This window comes from Vombatus ursinus, unplaced genomic scaffold (genome assembly GCF_900497805.2).
Source record: "Vombatus ursinus unplaced genomic scaffold, bare-nosed wombat genome assembly UNPS02014775.1, whole genome shotgun sequence".
Taxonomy (NCBI): Eukaryota; Metazoa; Chordata; class Mammalia; order Diprotodontia; family Vombatidae; genus Vombatus; species Vombatus ursinus.
Window position 1 is genome coordinate 5,750,644 of NW_020954553.1, and position 25,358 is coordinate 5,776,001.

The 25,358-nt window shown below is 41.2% G+C and overlaps 1 protein-coding gene across 2 annotated transcripts in view; it reads left to right on the forward strand.

Annotated features, from left to right (window-relative positions):
• The first annotated feature begins 5,036 nt into the window (after window positions 1-5,036).
• The window catches only part of HIVEP3 (human immunodeficiency virus type I enhancer binding protein 3), a 530,360-nt gene continuing 510,038 nt past the window's right edge, over window positions 5,037-25,358 (forward strand). For both annotated transcript variants that reach the window (XM_027864564.1, XM_027864568.1), the window contains exon 1: window positions 5,037-5,071. The gene's annotated coding sequence lies outside the window, so the exon portion shown is untranslated. The remainder of the gene's footprint in view (window positions 5,072-25,358) is intronic.

The window sequence follows — 25,358 nt, forward strand, 5'->3', positions numbered from 1 at the left end:
TCACTCAGCATTGGTTCATATAAGTCCAGGTTTTTCTGAAGTCTGCCTGCTCATCATTTCTTATAGCACAATAGTATTCCATTACATTCATATACCACAGCTTGTTCAGCCATTCCCCAATTGATGGGCATCCCCTCAATTTCCAATTCTTTGCCACCACAAAAAGAGCTGCTGTAAATATTTTTGTACATGTGGGTCCTTTTCCTGTTTTTATGATCTCTTTGGGATACAGACCTAGAAGTGATATTGCTGGGTCAAAGGATATGCACAATTTTATAGCCCTTTGGGCATAGTTACAAATTGCTCTCCAGAATGGCTGGATCATTTCACAACTCCACCCATAATGCATTAGTGTTCCAATTTTCCTACATCTTCTCCAACATTTATCATTTTCCTGTTTTGTCATGTTAGCTAATCTGATAGGTGTGATGTGGTACCTCAGAGTCATTTTGAACTGTATTTCTTTAATCAATAGTGATTTAGAGCATTTTTTCATATGACTATAGATAGCTTTAATTTTTTCGTCTAAAACTGCCTGTTTATATCCTTTGACCATTTATCAATTGGGAAATGACTTGTATTCTTGTAAATTTGACTGCGTTCTCTCTATATTTTAGAAATGAGACCTTTATCAGAGATACTGGTTGTAAAAATTATTTCCCAGCTTTCTAGCATAAGGATTCTTAATCTTTTTTGTGCGTCATGGATCCCTTGGTCAGTCTGTGAAGAGAGAGGTCATGATTTGGTCAAAGTCACAAAGGCATAAAGTGGTAGAGGTGAGATTTGAAATGAGGCCTGATGCCAGATCCAGATATTTTAAGGAAGATGTGATGGTCCTCTCGGCCCAGTCTTCTTTCTTCAAGGCTAAACACCTTTGTTTCCTTTCTTCTTAAGACATGGTTTTAAGGCATGGTCTCCTCTTAAACCTAGTTATTCTTCTCTAGAAATACTCCACTAAAACAAAGATTCTTTACATATTTCCTCCTTAGGGCCAGAACTATTCTCAAGATTGTGGACTGGGGTAGCTGGGTGGCACAGTAGATAGAGCAGTGGCCCTGGAGTCAGGAGGACCTAAGTTCAAATCCAATTTCAGATACTTACTATCTATGTGACCTTGGGCAAGTCACTTAACCCAGATTGCCTCCAAAAAAAAAAGTGTGTGCTGATCCTGAACCCAAAGGTGGAAGTGAATTGGTATAGCTGGCAGTAGAAGAGTAGTAAAGGCCCAGGCAGATCCTAAAACTAGCTAAAGGCCATTAGTTCATTCATTCATTTAACCATGCATTAAGGGCCTACTAGGGACAAAGCACATGATGTACTGTTGCTATTTCTAGTATCAATTGTAATCTACTTGCTCATCCTCTTTAAATAAGGGAACAGATCATGATTTCTGGAAAGATCACTGGATTTGGTGTCAGAAGACCTAGGTTCAACCCTACCACCTACTAGCTGTAGCTTTGGTAAGTTTCAGAGTCTCTGCTCTTGGATTGTTCCCTACTTCTGAAAAATGAGGGAGTTGGACAAGCTGACCTCTAAGATTTTATCCAGTTCTAAAGGTCTATGATTCCACTTCTGCAATTTTTAGTTATTAGTGTTTGCCTGTAAATTATATGTGTGAATTTCCGTGGAGACCTGAACCTAGGCAGTCATTATTTTCACATTATGACAGTTAACCAAGTAGACTTGTTAATAAGTAATTACCTTTCACGACGGAAGTGTAAATAGAGCTCTGATTTATAAATTTGCTAATCCTTCTTTTCTGTTCTGTCTCTAGCTATGATTATATATGTATATATAAACTGCACACATGTATGGCTATTTATTTATACACAATGTTGAGGATGAGAGATTTAAGTTCGTACCTAATTACAAGGTCACAAAAAGTAAAAAAAGTGTGAGAAGTTGCAAGGTACAGTGGAAAAGAGGGTTGGATTCAAAGGCTGAGGACGACCTGGATTGAGGCCCTAGTCTTGCCACTTCATGCCTAATCAACTTTAGACAAGTCATTTATCTTCTCTGATACATGTCCTTCTCTATAAAAGAAGGGTTGGGCTACAGTAGACTTCCAGTAAGTTAAGACTAATTCTAGACTGTGTTCTAATCCAAAATTAGGTTTATATAATCAGATTGCCAGAGATGAAATGGGCCTTTAGAGGCCTAGTCCAATGCCTTTACAGATGAGGAAACTGAAGTGCATAGATGTGACATGACTTACCAATACTCACACAACTTGTTTAGTGGTAGAACTGGGACTCATACTCAGGCCTCCTGATTTCTAGGCCAACATTTTTTCTATTAAGTTGTCCCTTTTCACAAGACCTACAGATTTAGAACTGGAAGAGACCTTGGAAGTCATGTCACACAACAGATGAGAAAACTAAGGCCCAGAGGGTTTCACTGTAATGCCCAAGGTCACAGAGAGAGTAAAGAACAGAACTAGCACCTGTACTCAGGCTTCCTTACTTCAAATATGGCAATTTTCCCACTTATTTCTCTTAAACCTGCCTTTCAAGTTTTAGGAAGTACATTCTAGTTTTAATATAGGGATTTCATGACTAGTTCATGGTCACCTTAACAGCATACATTTAGAACCAGAAGGGACTTTACGGACCAAGCTAGTTCACCCCATCAACCTTCATCTTATAGAGAAAGAAACTGAGTCCTACACAGAGAAAGTAACTAGACAGTGGTCACACAATAATAGAAGAAGGTGCTAAGCTACCATTTTTCTGACTCCAGATCCTGCCCTTTTTCCAATATACCTTGCTAGTTGTTGAGGTCTGAGAGATTTAGACCTCTGAAGGACCCTAGTGTAGAATGGGGTCATCTGGAATGAATTCACAGGCTCAAGCATTCTTTAAGTCAAGATGACAAAGATTTATTGTTAAGCTATATATGGGGCAAGGATTCTCAAGGAACCTGCCATGGTGGGCAGAGCTCCTTAGGGAACTTGCAACCTAACAGGAATGATGCTAAAGCTTACAAAGGAAAAGCACCATATAGGAAAAGAATTATGTGACAACTATGCTAATTAGGTGATAACATACAACTACATCATTCACTACTGGAAACCTCAGGGAGGGGGTTCCTAAGGGGTATATTTTTGGTCTGTCATGTCTGTAACAAAATAGTTTTGGAAGTTGATATCTATAGTTTGACTTCTGGATTGTATATGGTAACTGTGGGCATCAGTACTTGATAGTTCTGCTGGTACAAGATAGTCCTGTTCATGCAAGGGAAATTCTACAGAAGTCGGCTTGTTTTTGTAACAGGAGAGATAGTTTGCCTCACTGAGTCCACTCATGAGTTATTGCCAGAGATAGGGTCCTTGGGCTGGAGGGAAACTGTCAGGGATAGTGTCTTGAGGCTAGGGAGAAATATGGTCTTGGAATTGTGGTCCGAGTACAAGTACCCAAGCACCCCATCACTAGTGATAATGACTTTAGAAAAAGAAATCATATCTCCCTTTAGTCTTTTTGTTTCCAAAATGAAGAGTTATCTCATAAGAGTAACAATTTACATTTACATAGTACCTTAAGGATTACAGAGCACTTTTCATAGGATCATATATCTGGAAGTAGGCCTTCATCTAGTATGAAGTATAATTTCACTAACGGTTCCTGTGGCTTCCCTGACCAAAACATCCCTCACTGGCCACCATATTCCTCTACTATTGTCTTCTTTTATTAGAATGTGAGCTTCTTGAAGTCAGAGGTTGTTTTCTTACGTTCTACTTTTGTACTTAACAAAATTTAGTATGATGCCTGGCATGTAGTAAATACTTATCAAGTCCTTTTTCATTCGTTCTTTCAACAATCCTGTAAAGTAATGTATTTGTTGTCATTTCCCATTAGTATATAAGTTCATTGGGTGCTGATTCATTCCTTGTCCTTATACCTCTAGCTACCTAACATGGTGAATGGCCCATTTGATTGATTGTTTTTCATTCTCCAGATGAGGAAACAGTCTCAGAGAGGTTGGCCTGGGGCATGGAGAGGTAGGAAGCATCTGAGGCAGGATTCAAACCCTGATTCTTTTGATTTCAGTTGACTTTCTAGCCATCGCATCAGTGGCTCCTGCTGAAGCACCTTTCCCTTCCTCATTTCAGCTGCCTTTTTCTGATTTGCTTTCTCCCTGTTCTAATATATCCTTGAGAGGTCTGGACCAGGCACACTCAATGTTTGTTTTGTTTTGTTTTAAGCTTGGAGTTCTTTCAAGGTTGAGTTTAATTTTAAAAAGAATATCACTGTTTGCCCTGAGTCTGTAGAAAGATCCCGGATGGGGTCATTTCGGGTACGGCCCGGGCTGGCTGGACCTGGATTGCTTGACCAGGGTCCCCTGGGACGTCTCCTAGACGGGCAGCGTGCCTGGTGGAGCACGGTTCCTCTGCCGCTCTACCTAAGTGATCAGGTAACTGGCAACCAGGCCCCGTCGTCCGGCGGGCCGAAGGCCAGGGCGATGGGGAGGCGACAGCGGCAGCAGCTACGGCCAGACTGACAGGACAGCTGACCGTTGCTCCTAGCCATTGGACCATCCAAACACCCATCTCGGTTACTGCGCAGGCGCCAGCTTTCTAGCCTCCTAGCCAAAAAGGGGAGGTGTGAGAGTGGGCGGGGCGGATCTCTCCTAGGGCCAATGGGGAGAAAGAGGCCGCTCCTGGAAGCCCCGCCTCCAGGCCGTGGACCCAACTTGACCCCGGTGAAGGGGCGGAGGAGGAGCCTCGCGGCGCGCGGGAGGAGCCAGCTCTGCGTCTCGCGTTGTCCCCGCGGGCTGCCGGGCTCGGCCCCAGGGGGAGAGTAGGAGGAGGGGCGGGACGGGGGCGGGGCCGGCGGGCCTGGGGGCGGGGTCCGGGGCGGGGGAGGTGTCAGTCTCGCGCTGGCTGCTGCTGCTGCTGCCGCCGCCGCCGCCGCCGCCGCCGCAGCCGCTGCCGCGGCTCCTCCTCGCTCGCTCACTCACATGCTGGCGGTGCCAGTGGCCCCGGTGGCTGCCAGCCCGCCAGTCCTCCCGGCCTCCCGCCCGCTGCCCGTCCCCAGCCTCGGGCATGCAGACAGCCTGCTGTTTCCGCGCCCAGGTAAGGCCGGCGGGGCGGCCGCAGCGTCCCTGCCCTTGGGGCGCGGGCTGCCAGCTGTCTCCCCGGACCAGTCCCACGGGGGCCGGTCCCGTGCCCGCCTGTCCTGCCAGCCTGCCTTGCTGCGCTGCCCGACCCGGTCACCCCAGGGACCCTGCCCCGGCACGATACCCCAGCTGCTGTCCCTGCCTCTCTTTCCCCTCATTGCTGCCCCCTCCCCATTTTGCCATCTGCCCCCCATCCATCCCCAAAACACTCTTCCTGCCCCTCCCCCATTAGTGGCCACCTTCCCCCCTCCCCCTTTTGCTGTTTGAACCCCAACTGTCCCAAACCCCTATTTCTGTCCTCCGCCCTCATTGGCGGCCGTCTTCTCCCTCTGCCTTATGCTGTGTACCCCCATATGCCACCAACCCCCCAACCCCCATTGCGGCTACCTCCTTTACTCTTCATTTCTACCCCCAACTCCTCATTGCTGCCCCCAACTCTCACTGATGACTGCCTTCCCCTTATTGTTGCTCCCCACATTGGGTTCTGTCCTCAATTGCTGCCCCCCCAACCCCTTGGAGCCTCTTTTCCCCCTCCTCCTCCTGTTCCCCTCCTCAGAGTATGCCCCAGACCCCATTGCCATCTCAACCTTAGGGCTCTAGTCCTCTCTCCCTTTAGGGTTCTGTCCTTCCTCCCTCCATCATTGCCCCCCATTTCCTTCCCCCGTTTTTACTCCCTCTGTCTCTTTCCCCAGCTATTGCTAGCAACCTCTCCTCCTCCCCTCCCCCTCCCCAGCCACCTCCCTCCTCCCACTGCTACCCTCCCTCCAACCCCCTTCTTCTTCTCCTTACTACCCTGGAGGGCTCCTGGTCCCCCTTACCCTCCCCTCCCCAATGTTGTCTCCAGACCGGGAGGATGGTCTCTCTTTAAGTCACGTCACCTGAGAGCTTGTGGCTTGGGGACTCTGCTCCTCACTATGTGTCCTGAGTACACCCCCCCTCACACCCCTCCATGGGGTGAGATGATTTGTCCTCTACCTGTGGGGGCAGGGAGGAGGGGGCTGCATCCTGGCCCTGAGAGGCCCTCGTTGTTCGGCTCCTCCCCGGCGCTGGAATGTCTGTGGTTATATAATCGCCGGAATTGGGGAGAATGCTTCCCCCCAAATCACTGCACCTGTCCAAGAGCTTCCCAGGTTCCTCGACTAGGGAGTGGGCCGCAGAGGCAAAGACGTAGCCCAGCCCGCGACTGGGTGGAAAGTTTTACTTTATAGCTTTGATTTGTCGTCAGTGAAAGGATGCAGGTAGCAGGGGGCCTGGCTCCTTGCGACCTCAGCGTAGTTCCCTTTCCCATCACCGATTTTCCCGTTCCAGGTTTCCTTTCTAGGGACCCAGCTGCAGGTGTATATAAGGATGCTTTGTCTTAAGGTGACCACTGAATTATAATGGTATCGGAAATCAGGTAGAGATCTGTCTTCCACTCTTCCCCTCCCCCCGCCCTTTCTTAATTTAACGTTGACATTTAGAGCAGGCAAAAGAATTTATCACATAGCATTTACAGGGCTCTTTATATTTGTAAGGTGCTTTGCAATCCTTGATTAATTAACCGGGCAGCGAAGCACAATAGATACTAAGGTGCGTGGCTTAGACTCCTAGCTAGATCTTGAAGAAATCTTGGAAAAGCTAAGCTGTCTCTGAAGTGGCAGATCTTTTTGGCCAATGAAGTTATTCTAGGTCATTTTCGCTGGTGGTCCCCTACGCCTGGAATGCTCTTTCTCCTCCTCTTCGTAGCCTCTTGTCTTCCCTTGCCTTCTTGTCTTCAAGTCCCAGCTAAAATTCTGTCTTCACTTGTAAGCCTTTCTTGTTCCCTCTTAATTCCAGTGCCTTCCCTCTGTTAATGATCTCCAGTTGTTTATAAGCTTGTTTGTACCTAGTTTAAAGGCTATCTCTTCCATTAGACTATGAGCTCACTGAGAGTAGGACTGTCTTTTGCCTTTTTTTTGTATCTCCAGTTACTACTTAACGGCGTGCCTGGCACATAGCAATTAGATACTTAATAAATACTGAGGACTGATTGACTAGGAAGAGGGCTGTTCAGTCCTTTGCTTGAAAAGGTTTTAATAGTAAAGACAAGTCTTTTCCTTCCTTTTTCCCCCTCCCCCTTTTATTGTACTGGTTGTTTTTTCTTTTTTTTTTTTGAGGCTTGATGATGGAATTTTTGATGGGTTCCTTGTATTATCTCAGGCAAAGGAATTAGAAATAAGAAAAATAAAGAGACTGAAGAAGGAAAATAAGGAAACTTGAGGAACCCAAGGAAGAGTTGAGACATCTCACCAGGTTGCCAGGTATATTCCTCTTCTGAAGGAAACTTTTGCTGTTTTTGAATTCTGTAGTTTTGTAGTAGTTCTGTAACTGGACTGGCATTATTGGATCATCATTTAGTCTGTAGAACTCATGCAACCTGTGGTTTATAGAGCTGCCTAGGGATGTCCTCTAAAAGGGGGCTTAATTAGCACTTTTATCTGTCCATTAAGCAATCCAACTCAAGATCTCTTGCAATCAGGCTGGGTCATAATGCTAAATCTTTAATAATCTCTAATTCATTTTAAGTGTTTCTATAATAATCCTTCTATTACATAGCCTGGCCTGCCATACCAGTACTCTGAGCAGCAATTTACTAGAAGTATCATTATTGCAGAAACAATTCTGTAACAGATTTGCAGCCCACTTTACTTGGATAATTATTGCTAAAGGCTGTTGAGGTTTTCTTTTTTTTAATTGAAAAAAAGTTATTTTGTTTGATAGACGTGATCATGCTTTTGATCTCTGAGGTCACATTGGAGCCATCATATGTTTTCTTCTTGTCATTGTGGTGGCAGCTCTCGATTTGGTGGGAAGGACCTGAGTTCACAGTCTGGTTCTGCCACTTGGCCAAGTCAGCCTCTCCAGGCCTCAGTATGTTTGTCTTTAAAACAATGGAGGTTGGGCAAGATGAACTTTAAGGTCTCTCTCAGTTCTGGCTCTAAGCTCCTACTATGACTGTACCACCTAAATATTTTAACCTGTATTAATACCTAAAAAGAGGTTTTTTTTTAGACTAATACAATTTCAGATTTGGAAGAACCCTCCAAGGGATTCTTCTTGAACTAGAAGCTGAGCAGGAATTCCTTGAACATCATTCCAAACCAATGAACATCTGGCTTTTCACTGGGAAGACTTTCGGTAATGGGGGAGCTCACCATTTCTAGGCCCGGCCCATTCTACTTTTGGACTTCTTCATGGACAGATATCGAAACTACAAAGATCCAAGTTGAAACTTTTTTTAAAAAACAATAACAGCAATAACTAACATTTATATAATGCTTACTATGTGCCAGGCACTATGCTAAGCACTTTACAAATATCTCATTTGATTCTCATAACACCCCTGGGTGGTGGGTACTATTATTATCTCCATTTTGCAGATGAGGAAACTGAGGTGAATAGAGCTTAAGTGACCTGCCCAGGGTCACACAGCTAGGAAATATGTGAGGCTGGATTTGAACTCGAGTCTTCCTGACTGCTTTATCTAATGTGACATCTAGCTGCAGCAAACAGTAGTGTTTGTTGTAATTTAGGGGATGTACTGGAAGTATGAACAAGTTATTCTTTTACCAAATATTTATTATTTACCTTTGTTGAATCATTTTTCAGTTGTGTCTGACCCAATTTGGGGTTTTCTTGGCAAAAAATACTCAAGTGGTTTATCATTTCTTTCTCCAGCTCATTTTGCAGATGAGAAACTGAGGCAAACAGGGTTAAGTGACTTGTCCAGGGTCACACAGCTAGTAAATGTCTGAGGCCAGATTTGAACTCAGTTTGAGTTGAACTCAGATTTGAACTCATTTGAAGATGAGTCTTCCTGACTCCAGGCTGGGCGCTCTATGCACTGCGCCACCTAGTGCCCCATTATATACCTGCCATACACCAAACAAACTATGTAGGTACTATGGAGAAGTGGAAAGAACTTCAGGCTAGACTAAATCAAGAAACTTAGTTTTCATCTTGTCTTTGCCATGAGCAATATGCCCCTGAACAAGTTACTCTTTCTGGGCCTCGATTTAGTATCATGATATTTGTTTATTTATTAGCATAAATGACTTTATTTTTAATGCTTTTATATACATATATTTCCCCTAATTACATGTTAAAACAATTTTTAAACATTTTTGTAAGAGTTTTGAGTTCCACTAATGCATTGTTGTTGGAGTTGTGAACTGATCCAACCAATTTGGAACTATGCCCAAAGGGCTATAAAAATGTGCATACTCTTTGACCCAGCAATACCACTTCTAGGTCTGTATCCCAAAGAGATCATAAAAATGGGAAAAGGACCCACGTGTACAAAAATATTTATAGCAGCTCTTTTTGTGGTGGCAAAGAATTGGAAAATGAGGGAATGCTCATTAATTAGGGAATGGCTGAACAAGTTGTGATATATGAATGTAATGGAATATTATAAGAAATGATGAATGGGTGGACTTCAGAAAAACCTGGAAAGACTTGTATGGACTGATGCTGAGTGAAGTGAGCAGAACCAGGAGAACATTGTACACGTAACAGCCACGATATGCGATGACTAATATTGATAGACTTGACCCTTCTCAGCAATGCAAGGATCTAAGACATCTCCAAAGATCTCATGATGGAAAATGCTATCCACATCCAAAGAAAGAACTATGGAGTTTGAATGCAGACTGAAGCATGCTATTAGCTGTTTTTTTCTTCTGTTTTGTTTTGTTTCCTCTTTCTGGTAGTTCCTCCTATTGGTTCTAATTCTTCCTTACAACATCATTAGTGTGAAAATATGTTTAATAGGAATGCATATGTATAGCCTATATCAGATTGCACTCCATTTTGGGGAGGGAGAGGCAAAAAAATTTAAAACTCAAAAGCTGATGGAAGTGATTGTTGATAAATCAAAATAAATTAATAAAAAAAGTTTTGAGTTCCAAATTCTATCCTTCCTTCCCTCCCTCCCTCCTTTCACCCTCCCCTCCCTGAGAGATGGTAAGCAATCTGATATAGTTTAGTATCATAATATTTAGAAATAGAAAGTACCTTAGAGATCCTCTTTGTACCCCCTCCTTACCCCGTTTTATAGTTGAGAAAACTTAGGCCCAGAGAGTTTAAAAGATTTTCCTAAGGTCACAGAGGTATATTATTTCTCACCTTATGGTTTATTTTGTATTATTGTTCTTTGTATCTCCCCTGTTAGAGTCTAATCCCCTTGAGGATAAGGGAAACAATTATTTTATTTTTATAGCAGGATATCTTACTTTTTTATCTTTTAAAATTAATTTTTATTTTTTTTTCCATTTACCAAAAACTGTCTTCTATCCTTTCCTTCCCAATTGAAAAAGAAAGAAAATTAAAGCACCTGTAACAAATATGTACAGCCAAGCAAAACAAATTCCTATATTGACCATGTGAAAAAGAAATATGTCTCAATTTTCACTCTTGAGTGCATCACTTCTCTGACAGGAAGTAGATAGTATGTTTGGTCATTGCATTGATCAGAGTTCTCAATCTTTCAAAGTAGATTTTTTTTACAATATTGTTGTCATTGTATAAATTGTTCTCCTGGTTCTGCTTACTTCACTCCATATTAATTCATACAAGTCTTCTCAGGTTTCTCGTAAATCATCTCCTCTGTAATTTCTTACTGCAAAATAGTATTACATTATGTTTGTGTACCTTAATTTGTTCAGCCATTACTCAGTTGATAGATTCCCCTGTAGTTTCAGGTTCTTTGCCACCACAAAAAGAGCTGCTATAAATACTTTGTACCTATGGGTCCTTCTCTCACTCTCTTTTTTTAAATTTCTTTGAGGCATAGACCTAAGAATTGTATTGCTGAGTCAAAGGGGATGCACAGTTTCCTGTCTTTTGGGGACATAGTTCTCAATTACATTAAAAAAATTTATTTACTTCCCTCATTGCCTCCCACTGTGCTTTGCATGTAGTAGATTCTTAATAAATGTTCATTGACTAATAATAGGTGACATCTATATAATGTTTTGGCTTCTCATACATCATCTCATCTGAGGCTTACAACAACCCTATTAGCTGATGAAACGGATGATCCCAGAGATGATGAGTGTCACGGTCATGGTCACACATCAGGTTGGCATAAGAAGTTAGATTTAAAACCAAGCCTTCTGCCTTTTTATCCATGGTACAGTTTGGAGAGAGAGATGGGAGCTAGATGACCTAATTTATAGCAGTGGGATTGGGAGTAGATGTGTGATTTCATTGGGATGGGAGATTTCCTAGGTGAGGAAACTTTCAATGCAAGTTGGTACCATCTCTGTAACTTATGGTCTTAGAGAGCTGCCCAGACCACTGAGGGGCTAAATAACTGACTTAGAGTCAGAGAACCATTATGTGGAAGAGGAAGTACTTGAACTTGGGTCTTCCTGGTTTAGGTGCCAGCTCCCCATCCATTATACCACCATACCTCTCTAACTCATAACAACAATAAAAACAATAATGACTTAAGTAAAGTACTTATTTAGCACTTATCACATGCTAGGTAGGCAGACTATGAGCTTTTATTAAGTACTTGCTATGTGCCAGGCACTGTGCTAAGCACTGGGGATATAAATACAAGCAAAGTAAAAGATAGTCCCTGCCCCCAAGGAGCTTACATTTCTAATCAGGGAAGACAACACATAAAAAGGCATAGAAAGAAATATAAAAGTGAGGAGTGGGGAGTGGGAAGAGAAGGAACCTGTGTGGGGAGATTAGGGGTGAAGTACAGAAAAACAAGAGCACAGCTGGGAAGGGAACGAAGCTTGGCCAGCCTGGGTCTGTCCACAAAATGCAGGGCCCAGAACTTACTGAGCACAGTCCAGGGGGAGAAGGTCTCAGTTGCTGAAGAAGTCCCAGGGTGGGAAGGCATTATGCTAAAAATGGAGGGTACAAATACAAGTCCCGAAAGATAGCTCCTAACTGCGAAGAGCTGATATTCCAATGAGTAAGACAGCATATTAAGGGGAACTAGAAACAGGGAGGGATAGGTACCAGCATGAAGGCAAGGCTGCTGGACAGGAGTTGAAGAAATTAATTTAAAGAGGAATGGAGCCTGAGAAATGGAGCTAGAAGTGAAGCGTGCATGGCCTGTCCATGTTATGAAATTGTGATCGTGCCAGGCACTTACCAATGCAGACAGTGGGCTCGTAATTTTTGGTATTAATACCAAGTGAAGAATCAAAACAGGAGATACGTGCTTGCCAGTGGCATTTGCCCTGTGATGCAGGAGATCTGGCTTAGTGTTCGCACAGGCGAGGGATTCCCTGTGGATGTTGAAGGCTTTTAGATGCTCCTGGGGGTGGATGACATGTTGCTGATTGCATCAAGCCCCAGCATGGCAGAGCTTCTTAAAGAGCCATTTAGTCAATAAGTTTGCATAGCGAAAGAATCAAGTGGATGAAGAGCTCCTATTGTCCAGATGACGGTGATTTGGAGTGGGATCGATAATCCACAGAACAGATCTGCGATGACATGTAAATCTTGAATGGACAGTATGCAACGAAAATGAACTGGGCCCAAAAGTGAATAGGAGAGTGTGGGCTGGATTGCCTCTGGGATGCTGCCCGTTTCTTTTTTATGACCGCAAGTCTCTCCCTAAAACAAAGGTTCATCTTTTTCACATCAGTAATCTTTTGGTCATGAGAGTCACAGAATACCACAGTCTCCATGGGTCACTCAAAGGGCAACTGAGAGAGAAATGCATAGTGGGCACGAGTAGATTCCAACTTATAAGCAATAAAGAATTACATGGATGAAATGATTTAAAGCCATTATCTCCAGAGTCAGGGCTTGGGCCCTTAGGGAGCCATGGCATCGTCACGAGGGGACTGTGGTCTGACCCCAGTGAAGTGTGTAATGGATTACATCCCACCCTTGCTGTGATAGTCATGGGGCTTGTCTCCAACACAGCCTCTTCTAGCTGATCTCCAATTCCTGTAAGGCTCTGCCCTCTCCCTCACCATCTCACACTAACCACTACCCTCAGTGGCTGCAGAGGGGGCGGGTTCTGCTTCGGGGCAGTGACTTGGGAATAAGAGCCCGCCTCCTCCATTTTCATATTGGGCAGGACCCAGCAAGTTGCACAGGATGGGCAGGCATGGATGGATGGATGGCTTGTCATCTGTATCATGTATTTCTTGTAAGAAGACCTTTCTTTCAGAAAATGAGAACTTTATCTTGTTCCGAATTTTAAAAGTCAAAATATAATAAATTTAATAATTTACTAAATAAAATTACTAAATTAAAAAATTAATTAAAAATTAAAAAAAAGATCTTTCATCACATTATTTTTCCCTCCAAACCCGCTCATCTTTCAAACTTCCTTGTTATTGTCAAGGATGCCACCATTTTCCCAGTTACCCAGGTTCTCTTAACCTCAATGTCATGTTAGACTCGATTCTTTCTCTCACACCACATCCACATCCACATATCCTGTGAGTTGCTTTATCTTTTCAGTTCTGCTTCCACATTTCCCACATTGTGGCATAGTACATAGAGTTCTGGGCCTGGAGTCAGAAAGACCTGAGTTTGAATGTGGCCTCAAGCACTTACTAGCTGTGTGACCCTGGGCAAGTCACTTAACCGTTATTTGCCTCAGTTTCCTCATCTGTAAAATGAGGATAATAACAGTACCTACTTCCCAGGGTTGTTGTGACAGTCAAGTGAGATAATAATTGTAAAGCGCTTAGCACAGTGCCTGATACATAATAAGTGCTATATTCTGTTAGATCTTATTTTTATCTGTCCTCTTCTCTCTGCTCACATGGCTGTCATCCTAGTTCAGGCCCTTATCACCTCTTACCTGGACTATTACAATAGCCTTCTAATTGGTTTCGCTGCCTCAATTCTTTCCCCTTTCCAATCCAGCTGCCAAAATGATTTTCTTAAAGTACAGGTATGACTGACCATGTTACTCCCCAGCTCAATAAGCTTTGGTGGCTCCCTACTGACTGTAGGATCAAGTGTTATTTCATCTTTCTCATCTTTTTTATTTCTATTTTTGTAAGTTCTATAATATACATTATTAATACAGTAGCACATATATATATAATTTATATATGTATATAATTTATAAATATATAAAAATTTATACTATATAAAATACAATATATGTATATAATTTATAAATAGAATTGATTATAAATAATTATAAATAAACATACACATATTGCGTGTACATGCTTAAACTGTCTAAAATATACCTTTGATGGCTCTACAGTGTCTTTAAGCATGGAATGAATGCCCTCTTCACTTCTTAAGATTTCTTGTTTATTTCAAAACTCTGTTTCAGCACCATCTTTTACAAGAAGAAAGCCTTTCCTTATTCTCCCAGATGCGATCCCCTCCCCCACCAAATTCAACTTGTATTTATTTTCGATCTCTTTATTTAGATGTTGTCTTCCTGATTTTAAGCCCCTGGAGGGCAGGAATTACTTAATTTTTATCTTTATATCTCTAGTTCCTAGCACAGTGCCTGGTACACAGTAGGTGTTTAATAAATGCCTGATGATGATGATGATGATGAAGAACAACAACAGCTATGGAACCTTGACTGCTGGGTTAAGGAATTTAGGCTTTATCCTTTGAGCAGATATCATAGGGACTCTTAGAGATGATCAATCCCATACCTCTCATGTGAGTGTAGGCAGAGGTTAAATGACTTGCCCAGGGTCACACAGCTAATAAGTGTTTGAGGCTGGATTTAAACTCAGATCTTCCCAACTCTAAGTCTAGGACTCTATGTACCATACCACCCAGTCTGGAAAGTCTGGGAAAAGTCTGATAGACCTATAGTAAAGAGAGACCTAGATTCCAAGTCCTAGCCTTGGCACTTACTAGCCATAAATCACTTCTCTTGATCCAACTTTGTTTCCTCTGAGGGTGAGGGATGGCAATATCTCTAATGCCTACCACACTGCATTGTGGGGGAAGCATTTTGTAAGCCTTAAAGGGCTATAAATTAAAAAAAAACATTAAGAGCTTACTGCATAATCAAACATTGTGCTGTGTCAACATGTTCATATATATATATGTATATATATACATACATACACATATACACACACATTTACTGTTGTTGTAGATGGAGAGATTGGGTTAGAAACTGGGCCATGGCATCCATTCTCCTGACTCCAAGATTAAATGGCAAGATTGGGACTAGATGAGCCTTCTAACTACTTATTCCTGGAATAGGCGAGTACTTTGGGTGTGAAATAATTCCTTTCCTTTATTTCCTTAAGCAATGAAAAGGACCCAAGTGGCAGCCCATTTCCGGGCAGGGATGTAGCTTCAGGAAAATCCAATTCCAGCGCTTTCCCCAAGTTTCTGTAGGACACATACTTTTTTCAGGGGAAGGGAGGGGTCTGCCATACCAGGGATACCTGTTAAATGCTGGAGAGCAAGTAAAGAAGGGTACTTCATGGGAAGCACACTGAAATGGCTGGGAAAGTAATTTGAAGCATTTTTCCAATTCAAATGCAGATTATGTGGCACTTAGAAGGAGGGTTTGGGGGGGAGATGTTTTGATTACCATGTTGACTAGAAAACAGGATAATTTGGAGGAAACAAATTAGATTTACCCAGGAAACCACAAAGACAGAGAAATAATAGTTGGGAGTTTTATAGGGTTATTTTTCTCTTGTTGTTTTGTGCCTTTGGCTCTGGATGCGATGTTCCCTAGATGTTCGTATTATAAATTTACAAACTGGAAGATGATGTCTAATAATGTGTTAAAATAAATTTTATAAGCCTTATTTCTTGTCAACTCAATATTTATCAAGACATTTTCCCTTCAGTAGCTTGTGAACGATTAAAAATTCTTACTTGGAGAGGATTCTAATTAAAGGGAACTGGAAGAGAAAGGAAATAGATATCCTGTGGGGAGAGTTGGTGAACACACCCCCAGTACACCCAGCATTCTAGGGGTCCCTCCGCTTTCTAGAGGAAGGACTTGACCTACTGATGAAAAACCTCCTGCCATACAGGAGCTCTGTAACACCAATCAGGCTTCTGAGAACAGGAAGTGAGTGCCCTTGAAGCAGAACGAAATTGCGGGTAATTCAGGGAGACAGGAAAGTGCTCTTAGGCCAAGAAGGGAAGGTGGGTCACATTTGGAGTGTTTTTTGAAAGTTCTGTTCAATTTCTTAATGGATATTTAAGGACATCAGTTTCATAAGTTGGAAGACAAATCTCTAGAGCACTCAAACTTCTTGGGCTCCTTCCCATTGGGAGCATCAGCATCATCTCAGATTTCCCATGACCCCTGTTGATCTGAGTAGACAGCAAAGAGACCTTGGCCATCTCCCACCCTCCATTTCCCACCCCATTGCCCCCATGTCTATATCTGTGCCCTATGCAGCCTGGCTGGTCTGGTATTTTCTTCCTATTAGAAAATTTAGGGGATTGAAGATTACATGATTTGCCCCCTTGTTTGGGTTTGGGAGTGACCTCTCCCTGCTCTACTCTGTAGCTTCCTGGTTTGTTCTGTCTGTTTTTCTAAAGAAGTATGTGCTTTCCTTCAGACCTTACTCAGCTTGCCGGAATGGCTCCAGCTTCTTCCTGGAAAGTACAGGAGCGAGATTGCTATCTCAGAAAGGGTTATGAAATTTCTTTCTTTCGCAGTTCTTGTGCATTTCCCAGTTGATGCTGGATTCTCCCTTTCTAGGCACATTAATAATCCCCAAGGATAGGTGTTTATATATTTGTGGTTTATACTAGGGAACAGAGTTTTGCCAACCCCCCTACCCCCACCATCACCACCTTTACCTGCATTACATGATGAGTCTTTAAGGCAAAATACTCAGTCATGCAGTTACATGTGTTGATTAACCAGTTTTACCTGAGATGTAAACATTCACTGGGTTAAACTTTGGGAACTGAGGTTGCCTTGTAAGAGAATCTAGAAGGATGACTGAGATATGACAAGATGAGATTTCTTAGCTGCTCTGGTAATAGGTGTCATTTTGTTGTTAGTGTTGTCTGACCCACTCCCTCCACTGATATAGATGTCTGTGTATGTCTGTGTGACTTATTGTCATAGATGGAGAGATGGAAGGGAGCTCAGAGGTAATCTAGCCCAATCCCCTTATTTTATAGTGAAGGAAATGAAGACCCAGAGAAGTTTATAAAAATTGGTAGCAAGTGGTAGAATATAATCTTGGAAAGCTGCCTGGGACATCAAGAAATTAAATGACTTGTCCATGGTCACACAGCCAATATGTGACCTCACAGAGCTTGCATTCTACTAGGGCACACAACATAATCAATAATAATAACAACAACCACCTTAATAATAATTAACACTTATACAGAACTTTAAAGTTTGCAAAGCACTTTAAACCTATCTCATTTAATCCTCATGACAACCTTGGGAGGTAAGTTGCTTTTATTATCCTCCTTTTACAGATGAGAAAACTGAGGCAGACAGTGATTTGACCAGAGATTTGAATTCAAGCCTTCCTGACTCCAAGTCCAGTGTTCTGTTCATTGTGCCACCTAGCTGCCTCTGTACAAGTACATAGATGAGTAAATATAAACTAGATACAAATTAAAACAAAGTAATTTCAAGTGAGAGTGAGCGTTTACATCAGCAAAGGTTGATAGAGAGGGAAAAACTAGCCACCAGTGTGACTAGAATGGAGCATGCATGAGAAGGAATAATATGACATAAGACTGGAATAGGAGGGGGGAGGCAGATTGTGGAGGGCTTTGAGTGCCAGGCTGAGAATTTTTTATTTTATCCTAGAGATAAGAGTAAGTCACTAATTTTTTTGGGGGGGGGTGGTAAATTTCAAGAGGGGTAGAGGATTGCCATGATCAGATCTCTGTTTTAGGAATATCAATTTGGTAGCTTTATGGAGGATGGGATGGACAGAAGGAAGGACAAGAAGCTGGGGGAAAAATTTGGAGGCTATTACAACATTTTCTCTGTTGCACAGTTTATGTTTAACCAAAATCTGTCTCCCAATCCATTGGTTGTATCATCTAATACTAAGCAGAATAAGTCTAATAATAATGTCTAACCTTTCATGTATTGAAGACAGTAACAATGTCTTTCCTAAGTTTTATCTTCTCCAGGGTGAATACCTCCATTCCTTCATTTCATCCTCATGTGATGTGGTTTGAGCCCCCTCACCTTTCTGGTTGCCCTCTAGCTTTTCAATGCCCAACCTAAAATATGGTGCCCTAAAGTGAATGCAACACTCCCTATGTGGTCTGAGTATAGTGAAACCGTTACCTCTTTTGTTCTGGACACCAATGTGGTCTGAGAGCACGTTAGCTGTCCAAGGTGCACTACTCATATGAATTCCTTGGTCAAGTTAATTTCACTTCCCTATCCCCCTTCCCCTCCCCCCCAACCAAGGTTACTTACATTTTACGCCTCTCTAAATCATTATCTGCTTATCTCATTGAAGTCTGGCCCCTTCTCTCTATTTAAGGTTTATAGAAGGGGATAGGGAGAACAGACAAAGGACAAAGCTGCAACAACACAATAATTAGTAACAACTCTTTTGAACCTAAGGATGGCAAATTCAAGGAAACATGCATTGAGTAAACATCTAGGAACAACTGGAAAGAGTTTAGAGCTTAGCATCAGTATCAAGAAAAGTCCTTGAAGTTTTAATTCTCAAGGGTTAAAAAAAAGTTTTTTATTATAAACATCCATAAAAAACCTCCAAAAGCAGTCAATTAAAGATACAAGATAAGGGGTTACATCCTACAAAACTCTTAGCATTTAATATGGCAGAACCCAATGAATTAACAAATAATGAAGTACTTTTGCTCTATATTTGAGGTGTGGAGAACTCTTGCTTCTTCTCTTTTTCCTTCCTCCCCCCCTCCCTTGCATTCTTTCCTTCTCTCCCTCCCTTCCTTCCTTCCTCCCTTCCTTCCTACCTACCTACCTTTCTTCCTTCTTTCCTTCCTTCCTACCTACCTTCCTTCCTTCTTTCCTTCTTTCCTTCCTTCCTTCTTTCCTTCCTTCCTTCTTTCCTTCCTTCCTTCCTTCCTTCCTTCCTTCCTTCCTTCCTTCCTTCCTTATTGTAGTCAGTGTATACAGTTCTACTGCTTTGCTCTGAATCACTTCATATAAGTCTTTCCATATGTAGCATTTTAATGGCATCATAATTTTTCCTTACATTAACATACTATAATTTATTCATTCCTACTTGTTCACATATAAATCATTTTCACTGTTTTTGCTATTACAAACCGAAAAGCTATGAATATTTTTGTTAGTGTGGGTCTTTTTTTCTTCTTAATGAAGTTTGTTTTGGGGGGTGGGGTGGGGGAATAATGTTAGCTTGAGGCAGCTAGGTGGCTTATAGATAGAGAGCTGGGCCTGGAAACAGGAAGAACTGAGTTCAAATTTGGCCTCAGATATCACTAGCTATGTGACCCTGGGCAAGTCACTTAACCTGTATTTGCCTTAATCTGCTGGAGAAGGAAGTGGCAAACTACTGCAGTATCTCTGCCAAGAAAACCCCATGAAAAGTTGGACTGACTGAACAACTGAACAACAATGTTAACTTAGCACAGTGCTTGGCATACAGTAGGTGCTTAATTAATGTTGATTGGCCAATTGATGTTGTAGCAGTGAAATGACCAGGTCAAAAACTAAAACCACTTATGTGAGTCTGATTGCATATGACTCTCCAAAATATTTGCTCCCAAAGTATCCCTAACTAGGACATTGTATTCCCATGCCTGTTTCCTTACATCCCTAACCTCCAAGAATTTTCAGATAGAAAATCTTCAAGTCAGTGTTTTAGAATCTGATCATTAGGGAGAGATTATTTTCCTTTCAAATCCGAGGTTTGATTAAACTCAGAGACTCCTAGGATTCTAGAGCTGGAAAAATTGACCAGAAAGGAGGAACAAAAAAAGGTGAGGTTACCTAATGTCAGGGGAGATAGACAACTTTCCACTCCTTCCCTTTCCATTAGAATGATATAAACCCTACTATCACAGTTCTAATTGCTTCCTGTCAACACATGCTTCCAGATTTGCATCTCTAGCCCAGGTTGCTTAGCTTCTCCCATATTCAGTTATCTCTATTACATCTCTACTTCTGTGTCTTGAAAATACTTGAAACTCTTCAAGTCTATAATTGAATTTGAATTCATCTGCACTTACTCCCTCTGTGACCTTGGACAAGTCAAGTAACCTCCAAGGACCTCAGTTTTCTCTTGTGAAAAATGAGGTAGTTGAATTTGATGACCACAGAATCATCAAATTTGCTCTAAACCTATGATGATCCTTACCAAATTAATATATATTCCTTCTTTATTATTCTCATTAACACTAACATTTTGTCAGTTGACTAGGCTTGCAACCATAGAACTATTTGGGGCAAATTTTTCCCATGGTCCTCTGTATCACTAAACTCTATCAGTCCTTTTTGGGCAATATTTCCCATATTCTGTCAAAGTCAGGAACATTTATGACCATAATCTTTAACCTGAACTAAGTAAACAGACACACAATGGGAATTCAGTTGCCCTTCTTGATTAGAGTGGTGCTATAGACTGGCTTTGGAGTCAGGAGACCTGAGTTAAAATCTTGACTTTGGCATTTAATACCAATGTGACCTTGGACAAGGTCACACAAGGTCTCCGTTTACCCATCTGTTAAATGGGGGGGGATTGGGTTAGATGACTTCTAAAGTCCCTTCCAGCTCTAATTCTATATGTGTTATATAGTCTTCTTTTCTTTTCAAAATCAGCAAAGCTAAGTCCTCAAAGCCTGGTGTCTAATATATATTTTCTTAGAAAAAAGATCAATCACTTTTTTATACCATACTCATTTCTGAATACTGTATATTCTTCTCTCCCCTCCTGTACTCTATTAGGCGTCTCTTATAATAAAGAATGAAAAAAGGAGGGGAAAAATTGAGCAAAACAAAACAACACAATCAATCAACAAATCTTTATTAAGCACATACTGTGTGCCAGGCACTATACCAAGTGCTGGGGATACAAAAAGAAGCAAAAGACAATCTTTACTTTCAAGGAGTTTGTAATCTAATTAGCTAGCAGTAAAGTTTTTGGCTCCTATTCAAATGAAGGATTTAGTTCCTATGTCATATCTGACGGTACATGACATTTTCCATACCCATAGTTCTCCACCTCTCCAAATAAGGAGGAGAGTTGTGTTATCTTGTTTCTTCTCTGGGGTCAAGTGTGGTCATTGTAATGACACAGGGCTTAAGATTTTTCTTTTTCCACTCAATTTATTGTGGTCATTATGTATCTTCTTTATCTGGTTCTGCTTATATCACTCTGCATCAGTTCATGTGTCTTCCTGGTCTTTTTTTTTTTTTTCCACCCAACCTATGATTTGCTCTGTCTAGGGAGGGCCAATGAGGAACTTCTACCAAGCACAGATGTAGCCGTAGAGAGCTGTCTGTGGTGGCACAGCCATTGTGTATGAGAAATGGAACTTGGGCTCAGGTCTTCCCACCTCTGAGGCCAGCTCTTCTCTATTACACCCCTTAGCTTCTCATATATTCCTTTTTTTTTCCTTAGGTGAGGTGGGATAGTAGTGAATGTGATCTTTTAAAAGCATTTTCTTTTTTACTATGAATTTAATTACCAACCAATACAAATGTTTCAATATACAAAAAAGAGGCTTATATAAGAAATTGAATTTCTCTTATGTACTTAAAAAAAGCAGCACACATGTATTATATTTTACAAAGAATTAACAAAACTAGTCTGTTTGTTTGTGTGGATAACTGTTTGGCTTTAGCAAGCTTTGCATTATTCCCTTCTTGGTCATTCAATAAACATTTCTTTAAGTGCTTACTGTGTACTGGGCACTGTGCTAAGTGCTGGGGATACAAAGGCAAAAGACTATCCCTGCCCTCTATGAGCTTATAGTCTAAGTATCTTATTGCTTTACCTTGTCTCCAGTGGTCCTGATTGTTTGTATGAGGTGAGCAGGGGCTGCTCACAGATAGATCCACTTTACTCCCTAGAAGTTGGTTATAAAGAGAATTTTTGTAGTGAAATGATATATTCCCATGTACTTCCATTATCAAATTGGAGATGTGATTAAGCTCTATAGTAAGAGATGAGATCTATCTAATAAAAATTATAATGAGGAAACCTTTTAAAATGAGAAGAATGGAGCCAGAAGTAATTGAAGGTAGTTTCTTGGATACATGAGCTCCCGTGGCCAAGAGGGTCAATCAAATGCTGAAATTGTCAAAAATGGTACTGAAACAGGACCAAAAAAGTGACCATTGCTACTATATGAAATTAGGTTGTATCTGCCCCTGGAATATCCTATGTGCATTCTCAAAGATATAACTAGAGTAGGAAAATTATGGCAGAGGCAACCAGAGTAATGAAAGGCAATGGGTTGTGATAGGAGATGAGAACTCTAGCTTTGTTTGCTAAATCCCAGAATCCCTAGAGCTAGCGGTCCTCTCCAAAGCTTAAAAGTCAGATTCAAGATTAATAAGCAGCCTAGTGTAGGGCCCATGAACTTTAAAACAAATTTATCACTGTATTTCAATATAATTTATTTCCTTTATAATCCTAGGGCAGCTGGGTGGCACAGCAGAGAGAATACCGGGCCCATAGTCAGGAAGACTCATCTTTCTGAGTTCAAATCTGGCTTCAGACACTTACTAGCTGTGTGACCCTGGGCAAGTCTCTTAACCCTGTTTGCCTCAGTTTCCTCATCTATCAAATGAACTGGAAAAGGAAATGGCAAACTATTCCAGTATCTTTGCCAAGAAAACCCCAAATGAGGTCATGAAGAGTTAGACATGAGTGAAAATGACCAAATAACAAAATCCTATATATTTTATGTTATGCATTTAAATAATTATTCTGAGAAAGGGTTCATAGAAAGACTTTCATGTTTCCATGAAATGAAAAAGAAGGTTAAAAATTCGGGGATGATGGGAAGACCACTGGCCTAGCAGTTGAGAGATGTGGGCTAGAGGTCTAGCTCCTTCATTAACTAGCTTTGAGACCTTAGGCAAATCACTTCTTTCTGGGCCTCATTGTTCTCATCTCCCATCCTCATGGCATGGGAGGAGATAAATGCCAGATGACTGCTAAGGACCCTTCCAATCTTGAATCTGTGATCCGATGATTTCTAACTATCTCTTGGATCAAAAAAAATAGAATTAATTTGAAAATCTGTTATTTTTTAAAAAGGAAAGAAATTGAGTATTATTTTTCCTTTGGTGAAAGTAACTACTTTCTCTGAAATATTTTATTGTGCATCCCTCAATTGTTTAATTGCTCTTCTTTGAACTGTTGTTGCCTGCTAAATTCATTCTATTTTATTCGTACCTTCTTTAAATTTGTAGGAAGTGGGCTGGCTTATCTGGTCACTTAAAGGGGTATGAGGTCTATTTAAAATATCATTCCAATAATTTATTTTCAGAAGCCTGGCTAGGTAAGATCTCCTTTTTTAAAAAATTTATTTACTTTTAGTTTTCAACATTCACTTCCACAAGATTTTGAGTTCCAAATTTTCTCCCCATCTCATTTCTCCCCACCCAAGATGGCATTCATTCTGAATAGCCCTTCCCCTAATCTGCCCTCCCTTCTATTTCTCTGGATCTCCTTTTTAAGGGAAGCATACCTCTTTGTAGAATGAGAATTCATAGCCCTGGGAACTCAAAAGATGTTACATGAGATAGAAAGACAGGGCGTTATTATCATTATTAGACAGACAATTAGTTAGGATGTTCAAATGTTAGTGAGAGCCAAATGTGGTATCGTGAAAAGACTAATGCTTTGTAGTGTACACATAGCAGGAACATCATGAATGACCCTTACAGGCTATGGCTGAACATGTGACTGGTCAGGTTGAGTATCTTTGTTTGTTGGTTCCATTTCTCACTTGCCAAATGCCCCAGAGACTGCATCTTCAGGAGGAAAGCTGCCCTTTTCTTCTAAGTAAAGGCACTAGCTCACCTCTCCCCTCTTGTGTAATGGAACAATCCCAGGGGCGCATTGTCACTTCCTGGATTTCTCCAGCTTGCAGGTTGTATTACTTTGCTCCAGCCTCCTGGTCCCAGCCACACTAGCCCCTTCTGTCCTCCACTCCTACCCGATTAACCTTTCACCTTATATAGTTGCTTTGAATTCCTCTTGGGCATGAAGAGGGAAAACATACTGTGATGTTTTAAAGTGTTTCAAATTAAAGTGAAGGAAAATGTGGTGCATTGTAAGTATTTTTATCTTCTTCACTTTGGTCAGTTGGATAGTCAAAGCTAAAAATAAATATTGGCTAATCAAGAACAGAACCTCAGGATCAGATAAAAGGGACCTCAGAGGGTATTGATAATCCAACATATTTCTGAACAGGAATTCCCAATATAGTTTAAAAAATAACAACAACAATAATAACTATCATTTATATAGCCCTTTAAGGTTTGCAAAATGCTTTATATATATTATCTCATCAGATCCTGGGAGGTGGGTGCTCTGATTGGCCCTATTTTACAGATGGGGAAACTGAAGCCGAGAGAAGGGAAACAGTGCTCAGAGACACATAACTAAAGTATCCAAGGCTGGATTTGAACTCGGATCTTCTAGAGCCAAGTCCAACAATCTATACTATTCCATTCAACTGCCTAACATATTGTCATTCAACCTGCCCCTTGAAGACCTCCGGGGAGGAGTAACACATGCTGTCTGAGGTAGTCCTTTGTGTATGGATCACATTGTTAGGAAACACTGTCTTTCTTTTTAATGAGAGTTATACCCTAACACAAGGGTTCTTAATCTGGGGTCTGTGAACTTTTTTCAATGAATGTTTTGATAACTATTTCTTTTTTAAATTAGATGTTTTTTTTTTTTTTAACAAAGATCTGCCTTCTCTCCCTGTCTTACCCCTCCTCAGTTGAGAAATCAAGAAAAGATAACTGAATTTAATATAATTGGTTTCCTTTGTAATCATCAGTATTTTATTTTGACATCCTGAAAAGGGGTCTGTAGGCTTTAGCAGACCTCCAAAGGGATCCAGGAACCAAAATAAAGGTTAAAGCCCTAAAAGATCATTGGCAAATAAGGTACTTAGAGGACAAGGAGGTAGTCTAAATCCTAAAACCACAAACAAGATGAGTCTTTTTCCCCTCTGTGGTTTCTTGATTCTTACTCCCAATAGAGGTATCAAAATTTTACTGGTCGATAATCTCCTGTTGAGCAATTCATTATACTCACTGCTGAGAAGACGAGAATAATGGAGAGAGAGGTAGGCCTGGCCTG